Consider the following 25297-nt stretch of genomic DNA (forward strand, 5'->3'; position numbering starts at 1 on the left):
GTGGTTTTTTATTACATGGATAAGTTCTTTAATGGTAATTTCAGAGATTTTTGGTGCACCTGTCACATGAACAGTGTACACTGTACCCAATGTGTAGTCTTTTATCCCGTACTCCCCTCCCCACCTTCCCCCCAAGTCCCCAAAGTCCATCATATTATTATTATTATTTTGCATCCTCATAGCTTAGCTCCCACTTATAAGTGAGAACATGTGATGTTTGATTTTCCATTCCTGAGTTACTTCACTTAGAATAATGGTATCCAGCTGCATCCAGGTTGCTGCAAATGCCATTATTTTATTCCTTTTATGGCTGAGTAGTATTCCATTGTGCATATACACCACATTTTCTTTATCTACTTGTTGGTCGATGGACATTTAGGCTGGTTTCATATTTTTGCCATTGTGAATTGTGCTACTATAAACACATGTGTGCAAGTGTCTTTTTCATATAATGACTTCTTTTCCTCTGAGTAGATACCCAGGAGTAGTGGGATTGCTGGATCAAATGGTAGTTCTACTATTAATTCTTTAAGGAATCTACATACTGATTTTCATAGTGGTTGTACTAGTCTACATTCCCACCAGCAATGTAAAAGTGTTCCCTTTTCAACACATCCACACCAACATCTATTATTTTTTGATTTTTAATTATGACCATTCTTGCAGGAGTAATGTGGTATCTCATTGTGGTTTTAATGTGCATTTCCGTGATAATTAGTGATATTGAGCATTTTTTCATATGTTTGTTGGCCATTTGTATATCTTCTTTTGAGAATTGTCTATTCACGTCCTTTGCCACTTTTTGATGGAATTATTTGCTTTTTGTCTTGCTGATTTATTTGCATTCCTTGTAGATTCTGGATATTACTTCTTTGTTGGATACATATTTTGCAAATATTTTCTCCCATCTGTTGGTTGTCTGTTTACTCTGATGATTATTATTTTGCTGCACAGAAGCTTTTTAGTTTAATTATGTCCCATCTATTTATTTTTGTTTTTGTTGCACTTGCTTTTGGATTCTGGGTCATGAGCTCTTTGCCTAAGCCAACATCTATAAGAATTTTACCAATGTTATCTTCTGGAATTTTTGTGGTTTCTGGTCTTAGATTTAAGTCTTTGATCCATCTTGAGTTGATTTTAATATAAGGTGAGAGATGCAGATCCCATTTCATTCTTCTACATGTGGCTTGCCAATTATCCCAGCACCACTTGTTGAATAGGGTGTCCTTTTCTCACTTTATGTTTTTGTTTGCTTTGTCAAAGATCAGTTGGCTATAAGTATTTGGCTTTATTTCTGGGTTCTCTTTTCTCTTTCATTAGTCTACATGCCTATTTTTATAGCAGTTCCATGCTGTTTTGGTAATGATAGCCTAGTAGTATAGTTTGAAGTTGGGTAATGTGATGCCTTCAGATTTGTTCCTTTTGCTTATTCTTGCTTTGGCTATGTGGGCTCTTTTTTGGTTCCATATGAATTTTAGGATATGCTTCACACAACTAATATTGCTTTTATTAGTTGTGTGAAGAATGATGTTGGTACTTTGATGGGAATTGCATTGAACCTGTAGATTGCTTTTGGCAGCATGGTCATTTTCACAATATTGATTCTACCCATCCATGAGCATGGGATGTGTTTACATTTGTTTGTGTCATTGATAATTTATTTCAGCAGTGTTTTGGAATCTTCCTTGTAGAGATCTTTTACCTCCTTGGTTAGATATATTCATAAGTATTTTATTTTATTTTTTGCAGCTTTTGCAAAAAGTGTAGAGATCCTGATTTGTTTCTCAGCTTGGTCATTGTTGGTGTATAGCAGTGCTACTGATTTGTGTACATTGATTTTGTATCCTGAAACTACTGAATTCATTTATCAGACCTAGGAGCTTTTTGGATGAGTCTTGAGGGTTTTCCAGCTATACAATCATATCATCAGCAAAAAGCAACAGTTTGACTTCGTCTTTACCAATTCGGATACCCTGTATTTCTTCCTCTTGTCTGATTGCTCTAGCTAGGACTTCCAGTACTATACTGAATAGAAGTGGTGAAAGTCGGGGGTGTTCCAAGATGGCCGAATAGGAACAGCTCTGATCATGCAGCTCCCAGCATGATCAACAGAGAAGATGGGTGATTTCTGCATTTCCAACTGAGGTACCTCATTTATCTCATTGGGACTGGTTGGACAGTGGGTGTAGCCCATGGAGGGTGAGCTGAAGCAGGGCAGGGTATCGCCTCACCCGGGAAGTGCAAGGGGTCGGGGGATTCCCCTTTCCTAGCCAAGGGAAGGGTGACAGACTACCTGGAAAAACGGGACACTCCCGTCCAAATACTGTGCTTTTCCCAAGGTCTTAGCAACCAGCAGACAAGGTGATTCTCTTCCATGCCTGGCTCAGTGGCTCCCACACCCATGGAGCCTTGCTCACTGCTAGCATAGCAGTCTGAAATTGATCTGCAAGATGGCAGCCTGGCTGGGGGAGGGGCATCTGCTATTGCTGAGGCTTGAGCAGGTAAACAAAGCAGCCAGGGAGCTCAAACTGGATGGAGCCCACCACAGCTCAGCAAGGCCTACTGCCTTTAGACTCCTCCTCTGTGGGCAGGGCATAGCTGAACAAAAGGCAGCAGACAACTTCTGCAGACTTAAACGTCCCAGTCTGACAGCTCTGAAGAGAGCAGTTGTTCTCCCAGCACGGTGTTTGAGCTCTGAGAACAGACAGACTGTCTCCTCAAGTGGGTCCCTGACCCCCGTGCAGCCTAACTGGGAAAGATCTCCCAGTACGGGCCGACAGACACCTCATATAGGTGGCTACCCCTCTGGGACGAAGCTTCCAGAGGAAGGATCAGGTAGCAATATTTTCCATTCTGCAATATTTGCTGTTCTGCAGCCTCTGCTGGTGATACCCAGGCAAACATGGTCTGGAGTGGAACTCCAGCAAACTGCAACAGACCTGCAGCTGAGGGACCTGACTGTTAGAAGGAAAACTAACAAACAGAAAGGAATAGCATCAACATCAACAAAAAGGTCATCTACACCAAAATCCCATTTGTAGGTCACCAACATCAAAGACCAAAGGTAGGTAAAACCACAAAGATGGGGAGAAACCAAAGCAGAAAAGCTGAAAATTCTAAAAATCGAGAACCTCTTCTCCTCCAAAGGATCGCAGCTCCTTGCCAGCAATGGAACAAAGCTGGACGGAGAATGACTTTGACGAGTTGACAGAAGTAGGCTTCAGAAGGTCGGTAATAACAAACTTCTCCGAGCTAAAGAAGGATGTTTGAACCCATCGCAAGGAAGCTAAAAACCTTGAAAAAAGATTAGATGAATGGCTAACTAGAATAAACAGTATAGAGAAGATCTTAAATGACCTGATGGAGCTGAAAACCATGGCACGAGAACTTTGTGACCCATGCACAAGCTTCAATAGCCAATTTGATCAAGTGGAAGAAAGACTGTCAGTGATTGAAGATCAAATTAATGAAATAAAGCAAGAAGAGAAGTTTAGAGAAAAAAGAGTAAAAAGAAATGAACAAAACCTCCAAGAAATATGGAACTATGTGAAAAGACCAAATCTACATTTGATTGGTGTACCTGAAAGTGATGGGGAGAATGGAACCAAGTTGGAAAACACTCTTCAGGATATTATCCAGGAGAACTTCCCCAACAGAGCAAGGTAGGCCAACATAGCAAGGTAGGCCAACATTCCAATTCAGGAAATACAGAGAACACCACAAAGATACTCCTTGAGAAGAGAAACCCCAAGACACATACATAATTGTCAGATTCACCAAGGTTGAAATGAAGGAAAACGTGTTTAGGACAGCCAGAGACAAAGGTTGGGTTATCCACAAAGGGGAGCCCATCAGACTAACAGTGGATCGCTCAGCAGAAACCTTACAGGCCAGAAGAGAGTGGGGGTCAATATTCAACATTCTTAAAGAAAAGAATTTTCAACCCAGAATTTCATATCCAGCCAAACTAAGCTTCATAAGTGAAGGAGAAATAAAATCCTTTACAGACAAGCAAATGCTGAGAGATTTTGTCACCACCAGGCCTGCCTTACAAGAGCCCCTGAAGGAAGCACCAAACATGGAAAGAAACAATTGGTACCAGCCACTGCAAAAACAGGCCGAATTGTAAAGACCATCGATGCTATGAAGGAACTGCATCAATTAATGGGCAAAATAACCAGTGAACATCGTAATGACAGGATCAAATTCACACATAACAATATTAACTTTAAATGTAAATGGGCTAAATGCACCAATTAAAAGACACAGACTGGCAAATTGGATAAAGAGTCAAGACCCATCGGTGTGCTGTATTCAGGAGACCCATCTCACATGCAAAGACGCACATAGGCTCAAAATAAAGGGATGGAGGAAGATCTACCAAGCAAATGGAAAGCAAAAAAAAGCAGGGGTTGCAATCCTAGTCTCCAGTAAAACAGACTTTAAACCAACAAAGATGAAAAGAGACAAAGAAGGCCATTACATAATGGTAAAGGGATCAATTCAACAAGAAGAGCTAACTATCCTAAATATATATGCACCCAATACAGGAGCACCCATATTCATAAAGCAAGTCCTAGAGACCTACAAAGAGACTTCGACTCCCACACAATAATAATGGGAGACTTTAACACCCCACTGTCAATATTAGACAGATCAACGAGACAGAAGGTTAACAAGGATATCCAGGACCTGAACTCAGCTCTGCAACAAGCAGACCTAATAGACATCTACAGAATTCTCCACCCTAAGTCAATAGAATATACATTCTTCTCAGTACCACATCACACTTATTCTAAAATTGATCACATAATTGGAAGTAAAGCACTCCTCAGCAAATGTAAAAGAAGAGAAATCACAACAAACTACCTCTCAGATCACAGTGCAATGAAATTAGAACTCAGGACTAAGAAACTCACTCAAAACTGCACAACTACATGGAAACTGAACAACTTGCTCCTGAATGATTACTGGGTAAATAACAAAATGAAGGCAGAAATAAAAATGTTCTTTGAAACCAATGAGAACAAAGACACAATGTACCACAATCTCTGGGACACATTTAAAGCAGTGTATAGAGGGAAATTTATAGCACTAAATGCCCACAAGAGAAAGCAGGAAAGATCTAAAATTGACACCCTAACATCACAATTAAAAGAACTAGAGAAGAAAGAGCAAACAAATTCAAAAGCTAGCAGAAGGCAAGAAATAACTAAGATCAGAACAGAACTGAAAGATATAGAGACACAAAAAAAATCCTTCAAAAAAATCAATGAATCTGGGATCTGGTTTTTTGAAAAGATCAACAAAATTGATAGACCTCTAGCAAGACTAATAAAGAAGAAAAGAGAGAAGAATCAAATAGACGCAATAAAAAATGACAAAGGGGATATCACCACTGATCCCACAGAAATACAAACTACCATCATAGAATACTATAAACACCTCTAGTCAAATAAACTAGAAAATCCAGAAGAAATGGATAAATTCTGGGACACATACACCCTCCCAAGACTAAACCAGGAAGAAGTTGAATCTCCGAATAGACCAATAACAGGGTCTGAAATTGAGGCAATAATTAATAGCTTGCCAACCAAAAAAGTCCAGGACCAGATGGATTCACAGCCAAATTCTACCAGAGGTACAAAGAGGAGATGGTACCATCCCTTCTGAAACTATTCCAATCAATAGAAAAAGAGGGACTCCTCCCTAACTCATTTTATGAGGCCAACATCATCCTGATACCAAAGCCTGACAGAGACACAACAAAAAAAGAGAATTTTAGACCAATATCCCTGATGAACATCAATATGAAAATCCTCAATAAAATACTGGCAAACTGAATCCAGCAGCACATCAAAAAGCTTATCCACCACAATCAAGTTGGCTTCATCCCTGGGATGCAAGGCTGGTTGAACATGTGCAAATCAATAAACGTAATCCATCACATAAACAGAACCAATGACAAGAAACCACATGATTATCTCAATAGATGCAGAAAAGGCCTTTGACAAAATTCAACAGCCATTCATGCTAAAAACTCTTAATAAACTAGGTATTGATGGAACGTATCTCAAAACAATAAGAGCTATTTATGACAAACCCACAGCCAATATCATACTGAATGGGCAAAAACTGGAAGCATTCCCCTTGAAAACTGGCACAAGACATGGATGCCCTCTCTCACCACTCCTATTCAACATAGTATTGGAAGTTCTGGCTATGGCAATCAGGCAAGAGAAAGAAATAAAGGGTATTCAGTTAGGAAAAGAGGAAGTCAAATTGTCCCTGTTTGCAGATGACATGATTGCATATTTAGAAAACCCCATCGTCTCAGCCCAAAATCTCCTTAATTTGATAAGCAACTTCAGCAAAGTCTCAGGATACAAAATCAATGTACAAAAATCACAAGCATTCCTATACACCATTAACAGACAAACAGAGAGCCAAATCATGAGTGAACTCCCATTCACAATTGCTACAAAGAGAATAAAATACCTAGGAATCCAACTTACAAGGGATGTGAAGGACCTCTTCAAGGAGAACTACAAACTACTGCTCAAGGAAATAAAAGAGGACACAAACAAATGGAAGAATATTCCATGCTCATGGAAAGGAAGAATCAATATTGTGAAAATGGCCATATCGCCCAAAGTAATTTATAGATTCAATGCCATCCCCATCAAGCTACCAATGTCTTTCTTCACAGAATTGGAAAAAACTACTTTAAAGTTCATATGGAACCAAAAAAGAGCCCACATTGCAAACACAATCCTAAGCAAAAAGAACAAAGCTGGAGGCATCACGCTATCTGACTTCAAAGTATACTACAAGGCTACAGTAACCAAAACAGCATAGTACTGGTACAAAAACAGAGATATAGACCAATGGAACAGAACAGAGGCCTCAGAAATAACACCACACATCTACAACCATCTGATCTTTGACAAACCTGACAAAAACAAGAAATGGAGAAAGGATTCCCTATTTAATAAATGGTACTGGGAAAATTGGCTAGCTATATGCAGAAAGCTGAAACTGGATCCCTTCCTTACACCTTATACAAAAATTAATTCAAGATGGATGAAAGACTTAAATGATAGACCTAAAACCATAAAAACCCTAGAAGAAAACCTAGGCAATACCATTCTGGACATAGGCTTGGGCAAGTACTTCATGACTAAAACACCAAAAGCAATGGCAACAAAAGCCAAAATAGGCAAATGGAATCTGATTAAACTAAACAGCTTCTGCACGGCAAAAGAAAGTACCATCAGAGTGAACAGGCAACCTACAAAATGGGAGAAAATTTTTACAATCTACCCATCTGACAAAGGGCTAATATCCAGAATCTGCAAAGAACTCAGACAAATTTACAAGAAGAAAACAACCCTATCAAAAAGTGGGCAAAGGATGTGAACAGACACTTCTCAAAAGAAGACATCTGTGCATCTAACAGACACATGAAAAAATGCTCATCATCACTGGTCATCAGAGAAATGCAAACCAAAACCACAATGAGATACCATCTCACACCAGTTAGAATGGCAATCATTAAAAAGTCAGGAAACAACAGATGCTGGAGAGGATGTGGAGAAATAGGAACGCTTTTACAGTGTTGGTGGGACTGTAAACTAGTTCAACCATTGTGAAAGACAGTGTGGTGTTTCCTCAAGGATCTAGAACTAGAATTACTGTTTGACTCAGCAATCCCATTACTGGGTATATACCCAAAGGATTATAAATCATGCTACTATAAAGACACATGCCCACGTATGTTTATTGTGGCACTATTCACAATAGCAAAGACTTGGAACCAACCCAAATGTCCATCAATGATAGACTGGATTAAGAAAATGTGGCACATATACACCATGGAATACTATGCAGCCATAAAAAAGGATGAGTTCATGTCCTTTTCAGGGACATAGATGAAGCTGGAAACCATCATTCTCCGCAAACTGTCACAAGGAGAGAAAATCAAACACTGCATGTTCTCAGTCATAGGTGGGAATTGAATAATGAGATCACTTGGACACAGGAAGGGGAACATCACACACCGGGGCCTGTCATGGGGTGGGGGGCTGGGGGAGGGATAGCATTAGGAGAAATACCTAAGGTAAATGATGAGTTGATGGCTGCAGCAAACCAGCATGGCACATGTATACCCATGTGTCAAGCCTGCGCGTTGTGCACATGTACCCTAGAACTTAAAGTTAATTTTTAAACAAAAAGGAGAAGAAGAAGTAGTGGTGAAAGTGGGCATCCTTATCTTGTTCCAGTTCTCAGTGGGAAGATTTCAACTTTTCCCTATTCAGTATAATGTTGGCTGTGGGTTTTTCATAGATGGCTTTTATTATCTTCAGGTGTAACCCTTCTATGTCAATTTTGCTGAGGGTTTTAATCACAAGGGATGCTGGATTTTGTCAAATGCTTTTTCTGCATCTGTTGAGATGATAATAAGATTTTTGTTTTTAATTCTGTTTATGTGATGTATCACATTTATTGACTTGTGTATGTTAAGCCATCCCTGATTCTTTGGTATGAAATCCACTTGATCATGGTATATATTATTTTTTTGATATGCTGTTGGATTTCGTTGGCTAGTATCTTGTTGAGGATTTTTGCATCTGTGTTCATCTGGGATATTGGGCTGTAGTTTCCTATTATGTCCTTTCCTGGTTTTGGAATTAGCATGATACTGGCTTCACAGAATGACTTAGGGAGAATTTCCTCTTTCTTTATCTTTTGGAATAGTTTCAGTAAGATTGGTATCAATTCTTCTTTGAATGTCTGACAAAATTCAGCTGTGAATCCATCTGGTCCTGGACTTTTTTCGTTGGCAACTTTTTTTTTTTTTATTACTGTTCCAATTTGTTTACTTGTTATTGGTCTGTTCAGAGTTTCTATTTCTTCCTGATTTAATCTAGGATAGCTGTATATTTCCAGGAATTTATTCATCTCTAGATTTTCTAGTTTCTGTGAGTAAAGGTGTTCATAGTAGACTTGAATAATCTTTTGTATTTCTGTGGTATCAGTTGTAATATATCCCATTTCATTTCTAATTGAGTTTGTTTGGATCTTCTCTCTTCTTTTCTTCGTTAGTCTCACTAATGGTCTATCAATTTTGTTTATCTTTTCAAAGAACCAGCTTTTTGTTCCGTTTATCTTTTGTATTTTTTTTTTTTTTTTGTCAATTTCATTTAGTCCTGCTCTGGTCTTGGTTATTTCTTTTCTTCTGCTGGGTTTGGGTTTGGGTTGTTCTTGTTTCTCTAGTTCCTTGAGGTGTGACCTTGGAGTGTCTATTTGCGCTCTTTCAGACTTTTTGATGTAGGCATTTAATGCTGTGAACTTTCTTGTTAACACTGCTTTTACTGTATTCCAGAGGTTTTGATAACTTATGTGACTACTTATCATTCAGCTCAAATAACTTATTAATTTCCATCTTGATTTCATTGTTGAACCAAAGATTATTCAAGAGCAGATTTTATTTAATTTATTTCCATGTATTTGTATAGTTTTGAGGGTTGCTTTTGAAGTTAAATTCCAATTTTATTCCACTGTAGTCTGAGAGAATACTTGATATAATTTTGATTTTCTTAAATTTATTGAGACTTGTTTTGTGATCTATCTATCTTGGAGAATGTTCTGTGTGCTGAGGAAAAGAATGCATATTCTGCAGTTATTAGGTAGAATGTTCTGTAAATATCTTTTAAGTCCATTTGTTCTAGGGTATAGATTAAGTCCATTGTTTCTATGTTGGCTTTCTGTCTTGATGACCTGTCTAGTGCTGTCAGTGGATTATTGAAGTCCTCCAATGTTATTGTGTTGCCATCTATCTCATTTCTTAGGTCTAGTAGTAATTGTTTCATAAATTTGGGAGCTCCAGTGTTGGGTGCTTATGTATTTGGGATTGTGATATTTTCCTATTGGACTAGTCCTTTTATCATTATATAATGTTCTTCTTTGTCTCTTTTATAACCGTTGTTGCTTTAAAGTCTCTTGTCTCTGATATAGGAATAGTTACTCCTGCTTGCTTTTGGTTTCCATTTGTGTGGAATATCTTTTCCCACCCCTTTACCTTAAGTTTATATGAGTCCTTATGAGTTAGGTGAATCTCTTGAAGGCGGCGGATACTTAGTGAATTTTTATCCATTCTACCATTCTGCCATTCTGCATCTATTAAGTGAAGCATTTAGGCCACTTACATTCAATATTAGTATTGAGATGTGAGGTACTGTTCTATTCATCATGTTAGTTGTTGCCTTAAAAAACCCTGGTTTTTTACCTATTATTGTTTTATAGGTCCTGTGAGAGTTATACTTTAAGGAGGTTCTATTTTGGTGTATTTCAACGTTTTGTTTTAAGATTTTGAACTCCTTTTAGCATTTCTTATAGTGCTGGCTTAGTAGTGGTGAATTCTCTCAGCCTTTGTCTGAAAAAGACTTTATCTCTCCTTCATTTATGAAGCTTAGTTTTGCTGGATTCAAAACTCTTGGCTGACAATTATTTTGTTTCAGGAGGCTAAAACTGGGACTTCAATCCCTTCTGGCTTGTAAGGTTTCTGCTGAGAAGTCTGCTGTTAATCTTACTGGTTTTCCTCTATAGGTTGTCTGATACTTTTGTCTCACATCTCTTAAGATTCTTTCCTTCATCTTGACTTTAGATAACCTGATGACTATGTGCCTAGGTGATGATCTTTTTCTGATGAATTTCCCAGGTGTTCTTTCAGCTTATTGTATTTGAATTTCTATATCTCTAGCAAGGCCAGGGAATTTTTCCTCAATTATTCCCTCCAATAAGTTTTCCAAACTTTTAGATTTCTCTTTTTCCTCAGGAATGCTGATCACTTTTAGGTTTGGCTGTTTAATGTAATCCCAAATTTCTTGGAAACTTCGTTCATTTTTTAAAGTTCTTCTTTCTGTGTCTTTGTCTGATTGGGTTAATTCAAAATCCTGGTCTTCGAGCTCTAAAGTTCTCTCTTCTACTTGTTCTACTCTACTGTTGACACTTTCCAGTGCATTTTGTATTTCTCTAAGTGTGTCTTTCATTTCCAGAAGTTGTGAATGTTTTTTCTTTATGATATCTATTTATCTGGAGAAGTTTTCATCCATAACCTGCATTTGTTAAAAATCTCTTTAAGTTGGCTTTCACTTTTCTGTGCTATCTCCTTGAGTAGCTTAATAATCAACCTTCTGAATTCTTTATCTGATAATTCAGAGATTTCTTCTTGGTTTGGATCCATTGCTGGGGAACTAGTGTGACCTTTTGGGGAAGTCATAGAACTCTATTTTGTCATATTACCAGAATTACTTTTCTGGTTCCTTCTCATTTGGGTAGACTATTTCAGTGGAGAGGTTTGAAACTCAAGGCCTGCTGTTCAGATTCTCTTGTCCCACAGAGTGATCCCTTGATGTGGTGGTTTTCCTATTCCCCTAGGGATGGGGCTTCCTGAGATCTGGACTGCAGTTATTGTTACCACTCTTCTGGGTCTAGCCACCCAGTAGGGTTACCAGGCTCTAGGCTGGTGCTGGGGGATGTCTGCAAAGAGTCCTGTTATGTGATTGATCTGTCTTCAGGTCTTCCAGCTGTGGATACAAGTACCTGCTCTGGTAGAGGTGGCAGAAAACTGAAGGGGACTCTGTGGTTGTAGATATGTTTAGTGTGCTGGATTTTTTGAATGCTGGTTATGCTAGCAGTGAAGTTGTCATGTGGACACACTCAGGACCTCTGGTTAGCCAGGATGTTGCAGGCAGTGGAATTAGGTGTTGTATTCTCCTTCCTGGACTCATAGTTATTCTGTCATGAGTTGCTGTAATGGCCTGAATTGGTTGGCCTCCAGCCAGGAGGTGGTACTTTCAAGAGAGTGCCAGCTGTGGTAGCAGTAGGGTTCCCTAAGCTTGCTCTAAGATGGCCAGGGTAAGTATTTGGTTTTTCAGGTGGTGGGCGGGGCCCTAAAGTTCCCAAGAGTTTCTATATTTTGTGTTTGGCTACCAGGGTAGATGGGGAAATAGCCTTAGGTGGGGGCAGAATTAGGTGAGTCTGGGCTCAGACTCTTCTTGGGTGGGGCTTGTTGTGTCCCCTGTAGGGGATGTGGGGGTGTTTCTCAGGCTAATGGGGTTATGTTCCAGAGGGGCTCTTGGTCACCTCTGCTGTGTCATATAGTTTGCCAGGGAAGTGGGGGATGGCTGGTAACAAAAGGCCTCCCTCATCTCCCATGCAGTTGGCAGAGCTAGTGTTGCTCCCATGGTGCCTTGCTCAGACCTTGCCCCAGGCTGTGAACTACCCCACAGAGAAAGAAGGCATAGCCTTTGGACCTTGCCCCTCCCCATCTGCTCACCCTGTTGCCAACTCCTGTGTTCCTACACTCATACCTGCAGCAGCTCCCACTCATCCCCCAGACTCCACTTGAGAAAATTTGTGCCCATTTGAAACCACTACCAGTTTCAGTTGGGAGTCTCCTTTGCACTGTGACCTCTCGTTAATACCACTGGCTGCCTTCCCTAAGGGCCCATGTGAGTTATACTCGGGGAAGGCTTCCCTGGGCTCAAGCTAGTGGGAGTGCCTTCAAGGCACTTCCTACTGCTACTTCTATTTTTATGTTTCATGCGACTCCCTAAATCAATTTCATTTCTAGGTAAGGTTAAATCATTCTCCTGGGATCTGTATTTTCAGATTCCCCAGTGGGGATGTGTGTTTGGAGGCAGGTTTGCCCTCCTCACACTTTGAAAACTCACAGTTTTTCGCCTGTTTCATGGAATTTGCAGTGGTGTCACAGTTCTTTCAAAGGATGTATGAATTCTTTTGGTTTTCCTGGTATGTTTCTGCAGTGATTCTTGGAGCAAAAGATTACAGTGTGAGTCTCCACATAATGTTCTGTCTGTCTATGTGGGAATTGCACATTAGCCCTGTTTCCTATCTACCATCTCCCCCACATCTCCCAAAGGCTAGTAATTTTTGCACATTGATTTTGTAACCTGAAACTGCTGAAATTATTATTATTTCTTTTCTTCTACTAATTTTGGGTCTGGTTTGTTCTTGCTTTTCTAGTTTTTTAAGATGCATCATTAGATTGTTTATTTGATGTTTTTCCTCTTTTTTGGTATAGACACTTATAAACTTCCATCTTAGGACTCCTTTTTCTGTATTCCATAGGTTTTGATATGTTGTGTTTCCATTATAATTTATTTCAACACATTTTTCAATTTCCTTAATTCCTTCATTGACCCACTGGTTATTCAGGAGCATACTATTTAATTACTATATATTTGTATAGTTTCATAAATTCCTCTAGCCATTGATTTCTAGGTTTATTCTATTGTGGTCAGAGAAGATGCTTGATATTGTTTCATTTGTTTCTTGAATGTTTTAAGACTTGTTTTGTGACCAAACATATGGTATATCCTTGAGAATGATCCATGTGCTGAGAAAAAGAGTGTGCATTCTGCAGCTCTTGGATCTAATTTTCTGTAAATATCTATTAGATCCATGTGGTGTATAGTGCATATTAAGACTGATGTTTCTTTATTGCTTTTCTGCCTGGAAGTTTGTCCAGTGCTGAAAGTGGGATGTTCATGTCTCCACATTATTATTGTATTGGGTCCTATATCTCTCTTTAGCTCTAATAATATTTGCTTTATATATCTAGATGCTACAGTGTTGGGTACATGTATATTGTTATATTCTTTTGCTGAATTGGCCTCTTTATCATTATACAGTGATCTTCTTTGTCTCTTCTTACACTTTTTGTCTTGAAATCTATTTTGTGTGATATAAATATAGCTACTGCTCCATTTACTTCTGCTCCTCTGTTCTTTGGTTTTCATGGCATATCTTTTTCCATCCTTTCATTTTCAGTATATGTATATATTTATAGGTGAATTGTGTTTCTTGTTTTTTCATCCACTCAGCCACTTTATGTCTTTTGATTGGAGAGTATAGTCCATTTACATTTATTATTGATGAGTAAGGACTTACTCTTGCCATTTTGTAATTTGTTTTCCAGTTGTTTTGTGGTATTCCTTTTTTTCCTTCTTGTCTTCCTTTAGTGATTTTCTCTGGTAATATAATTTACTTCCTTGCTTTTTAATTTTTGTGTATTTGGTGTATGTTTCTTGGTTTGAGGTTACAATGAGACTTGCAACTGCTATCTTATAACCCATTATTTTGAGCTGATACCAACTTAACACTATTTGTCATAAATAAACAAGCACAAAAAACTAATAAAAATTATATGCCTTAACTTTATCCCTCCACTTTTTAACATTTTGTTGTTCCTATTTATATCTTATTGTACTGTCATTGTCTTGAAAAGTTGTTGTAGTTGTTATTTTTGATTGGTTCATCATTTAGTCTTTCTACTTAGGATAAGAGTAGTTTATACAACCCAGTTACAGTCTTATAATATTCTGTGTTTTTCTATGTACTTACTATTACCAGTGAGTTTTGTACCTTCAGGTAATTAGTTATTGCTCATTAACATCCTCTTCTTTCTGAAGTACTCCCTTTAGCATTTCTTATAGGACAGATCTGGTGTTGATGAAATCCTTCAGCTTTTTTTATCTGAGAAAGTCTTCATTTCTCCTTCATGTCTGAAAAGTTTTTCATAAGATATATTATTCTAGGGCAAAAGTTACTTTCCTTCAGCCCTTTAAATATGTCATGCCACTGTCTCCTGGCCTGTAAGGTTTCCACTGAGAAGTCTGCAGCCAGATGTATGGGAGCTCCATTGTATGATATTTGTTTATTTTCTCTTGCTGCTTTTAAGATCCTTTCTTTATCCTTGATCCTTGGGAGTTTGATTATTAAACAACTTGAGGTAGTCTTCTTTGGGTTAAATCTGCTTGATGTTCTACAGCCTTCTTGTACTTGGATATTTAATATCTTTCTCTAGGTTTGGGAAGTTTTCTGTTGTTATCCCTTTGAATAAACTTTCTACCCCTATCTCTTTCTCTACCTTCTCTTTAAGACAAATAACTCTTAGATTTGCCCTTTCGAGGCTATTTATTAGGTTCTGTAGGCATGTTTCATTGTTTTTTATTCTTTTTTTGGTCTCCTCTGATGGTGTATTTTCAAATAATTTGTCTTTAAGTTCACTAATTTTTTTCTTCTGCTTGATTCATTCTGCTATTAAAGGACTCTGATGCATTGTTCAGTGTGCCAATTGCATTTTTCTGCTCCGGAATTTCTGCTTGATTCTTTTTATTTCAATCTCTGTGAAATCTAGCTGGTAGAATTCTGAATTCCATCTCTGTGTTATCTTGAATTTGAGTTTCCTCAACACAGCTATTTTGAATTTTCTGTCTTAAAGGTAACATATTTATGTTTCTCCAGGATTGCTCCCTGGTGCCTTATTTAGTTCATTTGGTGAGGTCATATTTTCCTGGATTATCTTTATACATGTAGATGTCTAGGCATTGAGGAGTTAGGTATTTATTATAGTTTTAACTGTCTGGGCTTCTTTGTACCTGTACTTGTTGAGAAGATTTTTCAGATATTTGAAAGGATTTGGGTGTTGAGATCTAAGCTGTATCTGCTTTAGGGGGCACCCCATGCTTAGTAACTCTATAGTTCTTGAAGACTCATAGAGGTACCACCTTGATGGTCTTGGACAAGATCTGGGAGAATTCTCTGTATTACCAGGCAGAGATTCTTGTTCTCTTGCCTTACTTTTTCCCAAGCAAACTGTGTCTCTCTCTTTCAGTTCTGAGCCACCTAAATCTGGGTGTGGAGTGACACATGCACCCCTGCAGCCACCACCACTATGACTCGCTGGGTCAGACCTGAAGCCAGCACAGTAGTGGGTCTCGCCCAAGGCCTGCTGAACCACTCCCTGGCTATTGCCTATGTTTGCTCAAGGCCTTGTGGCTTTACAATCACAGGTAGCAAAGCCAGCTAGGCTTGTGTCCAGGTTGGTGAATCTCCCCAGGCCCCAGATGGGTCTAGAGGTGCCATCTGGGGTCAGAGACTAGAGTCAAAATCCTTAGAAGTCTACCTGGTATTCTATTGTATTGTGGCTGAGCTGGCCATCAAGCCACAGGATGGCAGTCCTTCCCACTCTTCCCTCCTCTTTACAAAGGCAGAAAAGCTTCATCCTCTAGCTACCACCATTACAGGCCATGGAGAGTTCTACCAGACTGCCACTGATGTTCCCTTAAGACCCAAGGGCTCTTCAGTCAGCTTGTGGTGAATGCTGTCTTTCCTGGGACCCACCCTTCAGAGCAATGGGCTCCCTTCTGGCCCAGGGTGGGTCCAGAATGCCATCCAAGAGTCAAGTCATTGAATCGGGGACCCCAAGAGCCCCCCTGGTGCTCTACTCCCCTGTGGTCAAGCTGGTACCTGAAGCCCGCAAGTTTCAGAGGCTCACCCAAGGCCCTCAACATAGTACCTGGGCATCACTGCTGGTTATTCAGGACCCAAAGGCTCTTCAGTTAGCATGTGATTAATGCTGCCAGGACTGGGTTCTTCCCTTCAAGGCAGCAGATTCCTTTCTGCCCCAGGGTGTTTCTGGAAATGTCATTTAGGAACTAGGGCTTGGAACAGGGGCCTCATGACTCTGACCAGTGCCCTATTCTGCTGTGGGATCAAAGATACAAGACACAGTTCCCTCCAGTCTTCTCTCTCCTCTCCTCAAGTGAAAGGAAGGGCTCTCTTTTAGAGCCATGAGTTGTGCAGCCTGGGGTTAGGGGAGGGGTGATGCCAGCACTTTCTTAGCTACCCCTGCTGGTGTCTCAGTAGTCACATGCCCCCAAGTCCACCCAGTTCAGCACTACCACTTGCCTAAGAGTTCAGTCCTTATGGCCTAGACAGCCTTTCAAATTTACTTAGAGACCCAGAGCCCTTTATCCCATCATGGCAATTGACCTCTGGGGATTAGTGATTCCCCTCTGGCTAGGGCTGGTCCAAATGCTTCCTCTGTGGGTGGATATAAGCTGAGTTTGGTCTGGTTTTTCTTTCTGGTCTAACAGACAGCCTTGAGTTCATCAGTGCCTCACACTTGCTATGCTCTCCCTCTCCCCAGCACCCAGAAATACTCTCCACACCATGCTGCACTGCTGCGGATGAGGGAAGGGTGGTGTCGGGGCTTCAAGACTGTTTTTCCTACCTCTTCAGTGCCTCTTTCAGTGATATGAAGTTAAAACCAGGTACTATGAGTGCTTACCTGATTTGTGGTTCTTATGGAGGTGCTTTGCTTGTGTATATAATCCAAGTTGTTAACTTGGATTCCTTGCAAGTGGGACAATAGGTGGAGCCTTGTATTCTGCCATCTTGCTTCCCATTTTATGATGAGAAATATGGTGGTTACAAAGGTTAAATAACTTGCCCAAGGTCACAATATCTGGTAGAGCCGGGCCTTAAACCCAGATGGGTGTTGTAAAGTTACAGCTCTACCTCCTATAAGGATAATGTTAAGCTAAGTAGGCTCCTAAAATACTCATTAAATAAACATTCTGCAAAAGTTAGTTCTCTTCTCTTCTTTCTATGTTGTGTCTCCTATAACACTTTGGTCAGAAGTAAATGTCTAAAAAAAAGAGTAAAAAAAAAGTGGACTAGAAGATGGGGTGAAGGTGTAGAGGGCAGGGAACTGGTACAAATCACTGGAGCGCAGAAGTCTGGAAAAGGACCCAGTGCAACTCCCATGTAAAGATTTTTAGCCTGTCTTCTACTGCTGAGGACTTGAAAATAAGGTCTTCACAGGACCCAAACCTACTCACGGTAACCCTGTCTATAAATATTGATTGATTTCCAGAAAACACTAATTTTTTTTAGAATGTATCTATGTATGTGTGTGTGTGTATATATATGTATATGGAATATAATAAATAATATCATATATAGTATTATATATTTATAAATTTGGATATCATATAGGAGTGGCCCTTTATTTTTTTAAACTCATTTACAGTGGATTTGTTGTTCTGGCTGCCCAGTATACCCTTCCTGTATTGAGAATTCCCCATACCCTGGCACCTTGTGCTTAAGTGTGGTCATGTGGTCTCAGTACAACCTTATAGGTTGTTGTAGTAGCACCTTATAGGTGTTCCTGCCAGAACTGAATCTTGAGAGGCTGGTCAGCTGGTGGTAATTTGCAGCAGAGTGGTAGCATAGAGAGCATGTCCAGGGCAGTGAAATGCAACAGCACCAGTGGAGAAGATTTAGAGGCAGCGATACCCATAGTGCTTGTAGCGCCCATGATGCTGTGCTGAGCAAACAGATCCTGTGGTAGGATCATGGCTCTGCCTTGTTCCCCAGCTAATATACTTTTGATACATACCTTTTAGGCTTAAGTTTCCCAGAGTCGGTGTCTGTTTTTTTTAATGCCCCAAATATCACATTGATTTTAGCAATTGTCAAAGCAAGGTTGGGATATCAAATAGCTATTCCAAATTGGACCTGGGTTTGGATATCATTTATGGAAATAATGCTCTTTGCTCTCTAGATATATGGGCAGGAAGAAAACAGTCAGAATCAATAATCAAACCAGTTCTGACTGCTGGCTCTGTATGGCTGTTGGTTTCTTGGTTTATTTCTTATTTTATCTAAAGCCAGGTCACACTATCCAGGTGGAATGTTCATAAAAACCAAAGTGTGAACATTTTCTTTAAGGTCAATGTAATTTACAGTCTGTCCAGAGAAGCTTTTAGAGATGTAGAATGTGACTGTAATCCACAATGCACTCTCATTACCCTTCCCTCCTATTAGAAATTGATTTTGGCACAGTTCCTTCAGGTGGAAAGTGACTCTGTCAGCAATTGCTGTTTCTCTTTTCACACGTTGGGGTTCCCCCCACAAAAGTATTAAAGTCTCTTTAGTGTTCCTTTAGGAGAGATTAAATACAGTTATCACCAACATTTGGAGTTTCATATCTGCCTGCTATTTCTACTGTGCTTTGCTTTGTAGGCAATTAGCAATCATGTGGAGTGGAAGATCTTTTCCTAAAATTACCTGAGCTTGGCTACTCTGTGTGCTGGTTAACCCTGAAGGAAAATGCTGCCAGCAAGGCATTTAGCCCTGGCTGTGGCTGACAGCATGTGTCTTCCTCTCTCCCTACCCCTGTGGATCTCCTTGTCACTTTAAGAACAGCTAACACTAACAGGGCCACCAAACTATTTATGACACCTTGCAGCTTGACACTCAACAGGTCCAGAGAACATGGCCTTCTTCAATAGATAAGTTGTAGCTGACAAAGACGGTAGTCAGCTTATCTTTCTATGTGGCCAGTGGAGTTCCTGTAACCTTAGGGTATTGGGTAGTGCCTCTTAATAGTGCCCATGGTGCTCACTTTTTTTTTTTTTTTTTTTTTAAACAGAGTTTCTTTCTTCTTGCCCAGGCTGGAGTGCACTGGCACAATCTCGGCTCACTGCAACCTCCGCCTCCCAGGTTCAAGCGATTCTCTCACCTCAGCTTCCCGAGTAGCTGGGATTACAGGCGCCTGCCACCACACCCAGCTAATTTTTGCATTTTTAGTAGAGATGAGGTTTCACCATGTTGGTCAGGTTGGTCTCGAACTCCTGACCTCAGGTGATCTGCCCGCCTCGGCCTCCCAAAGTGGTGGGATTATAGGTGTTAGCCACTGCGCCCGGCCAGTGCTCACTTCTTAATACAATGCTTTTTAACCTGTTTAAATTCATGCCCCTTTGGTTAAATGTGAAAATTCTGCCCCATATATTAAACACTACATCTTTCACAGGTTTCCAGACATCAAGTAGATATTAAGTTTAATTTTCTTTATACATATTATTCATTTTTAAAGTTTCCAAATATGAAAGCATATTGACTATGCTTTTGAAAAATGCAGTAGGCTTTCCAGAGATTTGGGTCAACCTGACTAGGAAGGAGGCTCCTTATTAATAGTTACAGATTATGGCAAAACTGAAGAGGGGTGGATCCAACAGCCATTCTGAACCTTCTCCTCATTGCCATCCGCTTGAAACATTCACTAGCTCTTCCATATTTGCTTGCAGTGAGGGATGGCCATGTGACATCGTTGTTGTAGTAGTGAGATGCAAGTAGAAGTCTGCTGGTGAGGGGTTCTGGAAAACCTTTGCTTACATAATAAAAAGGATAGACTTAGCTGGTTTCATCTCTTCATGCCTTCTTGACATACAGAAGTTTGCCACCTTCAGCAACCTCAGTCTTTCAATGTAAAATGATAATAACACCTAACTCATATATTGCTGCAAAGGATATAAAGATAATATATTTGAGATGAGGGTATCTTTTAAAACTATTAACCTAATTTTTTGGCACCTGATATTTCCACATACCGTTTGTGCTCTTACTCCCCTCCCCCCTCCTTTTATTTATGGTGCTATTCTATAATTATTACCGCAGGGACAAGATATATTGGTGAAAACAGATACACAAGGTGTCCCTTCTAGTCTAGTGGGGGTAGGGAAAGAAAGGACTCAGGACATAGACTCGAGAACTCCTAATGATTCAAGATGTTTTCAAATTTGTAAAATCAGTTTTTTACTTTCACTTCCAGGAACATGGAGGAGACATATTTCCGCCTATTTCTCTCCATAAGTATAAAAGACCATAAAAGACCATCTAGGGACTTCAGAACCCAAATAATGACACAATGGTGAGTTCCCTGGGTTTTCTTTTTTGCACTGTATTTCCCAGACTTGGAGCTGAAGAAGTCAGCAACATAGAAACACCAATGGACACAAACAAACGTAGCCCAAATAAAAGCCTGTTCTCATTAACCAGCGGGCCAGGAAAAGGCAGCCTAGCAAGGCAGAAAACTTTTAGATGACAACTGTAATAATTTCTGTACTCCAGCCAAGCACCAAAGGAAAAAAATGCTGCTCCACCCTACTTATGCCAACAAAGACCAAGTTATGAGCTTAAATGTCCACCTTCACCTAGCTGTGATGAACTGTCCCAACTCTCCTACTGGGGTGGTGCCAGAGAAGGCCAAGTAGAGAGTTGGGACTTTAATCTCCACTGGGTGATAACGAGACCCACCCTTCCACAGTGTCAGTGGAGACCATGTGGGAAGCCTGGACTTCTTCCCTAAACTATCAGTAATGAGGTGCTCCTCCATCATCCCAGTGGAGTAGTATAGAGAAGGCCTAGCAGTAAGAAAGCCACCCTCTCAGCCACCTGCATGGCGTCAGCAGGGGCCATGTGGGGAATAGTAATGAGGTACTCCTACTCCTCCCAGCTAGGGAAGTCTCAGTAGAGAGGCCTTGTGGGAAGCTGGAACTTCTAATCCCACCTAGCAGTAGCAAAGAATCCCTTATCCTGTCAAGTGCCCATGGAGGATGAGCGGGGAACCTACTCCTGGCAAAAATGAGATGCCCTTCCACCCCTTACCACCTTGCTGGAGCAGTGTGTCAGAAGAAGTCAGCTAAAACAGAAGGGCAGATAAGATAAAGATCATTTCAATAGAAATGATCAGGTTTCTGTTGAAAATCACTTGTCACATCAAGAACCAGGAAGATTTAAAATTGAATGAAAAAGACAGTCAATAGATGTCAATACCATGATGCCAGAAATTTTAGAATTATATGAGAAAGATTTTATAACAGCCATCATAAGTGTTTCAACGAGCCATTAATGAACATGCTTGAAACAAAAGTTAAAAGTCTTAGAAAAGTAAAAAGAAAGTATCAGCAAAGAAATAAAAGATATAAAGAAGAACCAAATGGAAATTTTAGAACTGAAAAATACAATAATGACACAATATGTGCTTTCCCGCTATGATCAGGAACGAGACAAGGATCTCCACTCTCATCACTCTTATTCAACACAGTGATAGGCGTTTTAACCCAAGCAAAAAAGCAATAAAAGGAAATAGAAAGCATACATATTAGAGAGGAGAAATAAAGCTGTCCCTGTTTGCAAATGACATGGTAGTCTATACAGCAAATCCCAAGTAATCTACCTAAAAACTGTAATAAGTGAGTTTAGCAAACTTGTAGGATACAAGATGAACATACAAAAATCAATTTATTGCTATGTACTAGCAATGAACATGTGGCTACTGAAAAATTGCAAAATAGTACAGAGTTTTTATATATTTTTCACCTATACTATCCCAATTGTTAACATCTTGTGTAAACATAGAACAGTGATCAGAACTGGGAAATTAACATTGGCACAATACCATTAACCAAGGCTGGAGTGCAGTCGCGTGATCTTGGCTCGCTGCAACCTCCGCCTCCAGGTTCAAGTGATTCTCCTGTCTCAGCTTCCCGAGTAGTCGGGGCTACAGGCGTGTGCTATCATGCCTGGCTAAATTTTGTGTATTTAGTAGAGATGGGGTTTTGCCATGTTGGCCAGGCTGGTCTCAAACTCCTGACCTCAGGTGATCCGCCCGCCTCGGTCTCCCAAAGTGTTGGGATTACAGGCATGAGTTACCGTGCCTGGCCTCCACTAATGTATTTTTTTTTTTTTTTGGTTTTTGTTGTTCCAGGATCCTACTCAACATACCATGTTGTATTTGATTGTCATTTCTCCCTGTTCTCTGACAGTCTCCAATTGTTCCTGGGTCTTTCTTTGTCTTTTGTATGATCTTGACACCTCCAGAGATCAGTTATTTTATTGTATGTTCCTTATTATGAACCTGCCTAGGGCATTCTCCTGATTGTACTGAACTCTTGCACGAAGAAGCCTTCTGAAAGCTTCCAACTTCTGAAATTCAGAAAGAATTCCTAGAGAAAGGAGGGGTGGGGAAGGAAAGTCAAGCTACTGCTGGTCCTGAAGAGGAGTCTTCTCCTTTTGAGTTTTTAGATATATCCCTGGGGAAAAGACCACAGAAGCACCAAATAGATTTGTGGAGCCCAAGAGCTAAAGGCCCATGTGCCCTTTTCCTGCATAAAGGCCCAGGAGGGCTAGAATTACCCAGAGAGGGATGGAAGTGGCTGTGAGGGGTGTATGAGGGAGTAGAGAAGGCACCATATGTGGCACGGCAGGGCATGGCAGAGTAATTTTTTGTGTGCCAGGGACTGGGCACAGAAGCCACTAAGAAAGCTCGCGAGCTGGGAACAAGGAACATCTCCACAGTGAACTCCTTAACAGATAGCTCAGGGGATCTCTCAGCTAGTGTGGACAGGAAACATCAAGGACATTACATAAGCTCCCCCTCATTCCGCCCCAGAATCTAGATGTAATCAAGAGGACAGAGAGATGCTCCAAATTTGCTTCCCACCTACCAGAATAGGGACTCTGCTCTGTATTAACCTATAAATAAAGTATGTTGCTTGTGCTCTTGAGCTATCATCTGGGATTCATACCTCCTAATAAATGCCACTGAATATTATGAATAAAGGTATATGTGCACAGGAGTGTGTGCATGAGTATGAGTGTGTATGTTTGTTCCAAGCAGAGATAGCAGCATTTTCCAAGGTCTGGAGATAAAATGAGAATGTGCATGTGGAGAACTACAAACCATTCATGGGAAAGTACACAAATGGGCTGTTTTTTCAGATCGGGTTGCCATTGATACTGTCTTTTTTCTATTACACAGTGACATGTGTGTAAGGCACCAAATCATGATGCTAGGAAAAACATCTTGATATGTAATGCCATACCCACCATCTAGATAATGGTACTGCATATCTTTGGTCCTTCCGCATGTGCCAGAGGGTGTGCTGCCATTAACCATGAAAGGAACCCTTCAGCATGTTTATGAGCGTGGATGAGAGGTATTGCCCCTTTTTCCTCCAGATGGTGAGCAGGCTGAAATGACAGCTCAGCCACTCCACCACTAATAAAACTTCCTGACACTCTGTAGTCCTTTATGGACTATGACTCAGTTCAAATTGCTAGACTTACGGAATATAGAATTTTAGGCCAAAGAGGTTCTGAGTGGGGCCAATTGCCTAAAGGTACAGATGGTGAGACTGAGGTGTAAAGAGGCAAGGATGCCTTGCCTAAGTGTCCTCAGCAGGCCTGTGACTGAGTCTCTGGGGCTCCAGGTCCCCAGCCCAGTGTTTTCTGGCTACTTCACCATGTTTCATGGCTCTCTGGAGTAGCCTCCTTTCAGGAAAGCACTACCTGCCCCTTTCGCTCACTCAACTTTCAAAACCCAGCTCAAATACCCGCGGAATTGACCTTCCCCATGGTAATTCTTATTTATTTGGCAATTAAATAAGTGTTGTCTAATGCCCTATCTTCTAAGGTTATTCTGTCACCTTAAATATTTTTTTTTTTTGCTGTCAAGTCTTTTTTTTCAAAAAAGACTTAAATTTTAAAATCTTTATTATCTTATTCAATAAAACTATTAAATTTTTGAGGATAGGCATCATAATTTGTGTGTGTGTGTGTGTGTGTTCCCTCAACAGTACCAAGCACAGTGTCTTTTACTAGTAGGTTGCCTCTAGCAGGTAAATAATAAATATTAGTTGATTTGATACTGCTAGCACAAGTTCATTGCCGTGTGAAATGTGATGCAAAGGCACTATAAAGTTAATAACATGGACTCAGGAATCAGCAGGCCTGGTTTTGACAAGTTGTGTGACTTTGGAAAAGTTGCTCAAGTTCAGAGCCTCAGTTTTCTCATCAGTGATGTGGGTTAATGACACTAATCTCTTACAGGATTGACAAGAGGATCACATGGGATTATATATACACATTTATATGTATATATAGCTATCTGTATATTACTAGATAGTTATTATAATAGTAATATAGTAATAATTACTGTATTATATATTATAGTAATAACTATAACTATGTATAGTAATATATAGATATAGCATATGAAACCCAGACATATATATGGCCACAGCTATAATCCTTCAGTTGATGGCAGCTATTACTACTACTAACGTCATGAGTTGGAAATCAGGCCAATTAACTCCATCCATTGAGTTCTATAGGCTCAAACTAAATCTTCAACAAATATAGTCATCTCAACACCTACAGAAGGGTTAGAGAGTCCAGGCAAAATCATGTGGGTAGGCACCCATGCAAATTCTCACCCACTGTTATTCCACCATACTCCCACACTCATAAAACAGTAGCATATAACACGGGTGCCATGTACCATGGTGATGTGTATTTGATACACAAAAATTATGTGAATTATGCATGTGTGTACATATGTGTATGTGCACACATTTGCAGGATAGTACTCTCCAAAAACAAAAACAAACAAAACAAAACTCTTCCACCCCAGCCAACTCAAACAAGTAGTCCTCTTGCCCAATAGTTGTTAGCCATATTCTCTCCTTGCATAAATATAACCACTAGGAGGCGCCTTAATCCTTCTCTTTAGCAGCCTTTCTGCTCGTTAACACCAGGGAGTCAGATCTAAAAGTCTTTAAGTGAATCTTTCTCAACC

General features: G+C 40.0%; 1 long non-coding RNA gene across 2 annotated transcripts in view; it reads left to right on the top strand.

Moving 5' to 3' along the window:
* The window catches only part of LOC100986620 (uncharacterized), a 213015-nt gene that overhangs the window by 12749 nt on the left and 174969 nt on the right, over positions 1-25297 (top strand). For both annotated transcript variants that reach the window (XR_008624900.2, XR_010111662.1), the window contains exon 2: positions 20489-20587. This is a non-coding gene — a long non-coding RNA (uncharacterized LOC100986620). The remainder of the gene's footprint in view (positions 1-20488; positions 20588-25297) is intronic.

This window comes from Pan paniscus, chromosome 2 (genome assembly GCF_029289425.2).
Source record: "Pan paniscus chromosome 2, NHGRI_mPanPan1-v2.0_pri, whole genome shotgun sequence".
In the NCBI taxonomy this organism is placed as follows: Eukaryota; Metazoa; Chordata; class Mammalia; order Primates; family Hominidae; genus Pan; species Pan paniscus.